Here is a 1,797-nt window from a genome sequence, read left to right as displayed (position 1 = left end):
ATTTATAATTTTTTTATATATAAATTAATAAAAATAAACTTAAAAAATATTAATAAAAATATAAAGTAAATAGATATTTTTCATATATTATATATAAATACATACACTAGTTTTACATATATAATTGTATATTCTCTAATATAGTGGGAGCAAATCTAACAATCTAACAAGGGCAAATATAGTTCATTTTACTCCAAATGCACCATTATAGTTCACTTAACACCAAATGCACCATGTATCCCAAATTTATTGTAAATATTGTGTTAATCTCTTTTTCCTTACCTTTTTTAATTAAAACAACTTAAGTCCCCTTGTACAATAACACCTTCGTACAATTGCCAATACAATTAGAACATTGGTGTAATTTTCATCTTTAAATAATTTGTTTGGGTGAATCCCCCTAAATATCTATAAATGATATTAAGGCTATTATTTATGTTGATAAATTATTATAAAATTATTATATATTATATAATTTTATTTTTTATTTTAAAAATACAATAAATAATTATTTTATATAAATAATTAAATTATTAAATTCAAAAGCAAGTAACAATTTTTAAATTGAAAAAAATACTATGATGTATAGATACTAATATAAATACGGGATACGATACAATATGAGACACACATGGACATACGAATTTTGAAATCTTATAAGATACAGGGACACAATAAGTATTTTTTAGATAAATTACAATAATATTTTAATATTTTATTAATATTAAAATATCAAATAATTTTTTAACTATTTTTAATGTGTTCTTTTAATTATATAAAGTATTTAAAATATTTTTTATTTTAATAAATAATAATATATATTATTTCTAAACTCATTTCAAGAATACATATTAATAACAAGACTAAACACACTGACACGTGATGGTATTTATGTATGTCCAAATGTATCCGAAGAAGAATTTTTTATTTTTTATTAGGACAGGTTGGATACAACAGATATGTATATTGGATGAGTGTCGATGAAATCATGTCCGAAACATATCCCACATACAAACACAACAACTCAACAAAGTGTTTCTGCTTCATAGAAAAATATTATTGTCAATCTCTTTTTGATTAAATAAAATTCTAAATCTTCAAATATTTAAACTTTTTTCTCTTTTAAGTATTTTTTTTAATTTTTACACTTATTATCATATAAAAATATTTTAACATTTATAATAACTAAAAAAATCTTTATATATTATAGTACATACATAAAAGTAAATTATTTTAAAGTTTATTTATTTTTTTTGTAGCTTTGCAATTCGTCTTCATGTTTGTTGCTGAAAGAGTTAAAAAATTTTGGGGTGAAAATAAACTGTTCGTTTTTAGTAGAAAATAAAAATATCGTAAAAATAAGGAATAAAATGCATATAATTAATTAATATCTTCAGAATATTTATTTATGTTAAATTTTAAAAAAAAAATTTCAGTCTACTTTAAACAATTAGTTACTTTCTTCAAATTATGATTCTTAAAATAAATCTTAGTCGACATCAACCTTTAACATATTCTTAAAGCAACAAACACAAGCAATTCACTCAATCCAAATATACAAACAAATCACACATAAATTAATTAGCAAGAAAGTCACAATAATATAAAGTACATTTAGGCAATCTATACAAATACATATGATGAATGCATATCTATTTTATATAGATCATAAGTTCATGTACCGATTGGTTAACCGCAATTCAATAATATTTTAAATTAGCCGTTATATGTCGTCATCTTTATCTCAAAAATAAATTATTTTAAAATTTATTTTTTTAATGATATTAAAATTATAAT

Source organism: Arachis duranensis, chromosome 2, assembly GCF_000817695.3.
Source record: "Arachis duranensis cultivar V14167 chromosome 2, aradu.V14167.gnm2.J7QH, whole genome shotgun sequence".
Taxonomy (NCBI): domain Eukaryota; kingdom Viridiplantae; phylum Streptophyta; class Magnoliopsida; order Fabales; family Fabaceae; genus Arachis; species Arachis duranensis.
Note: the sequence above shows the minus strand (reverse complement) of the source record.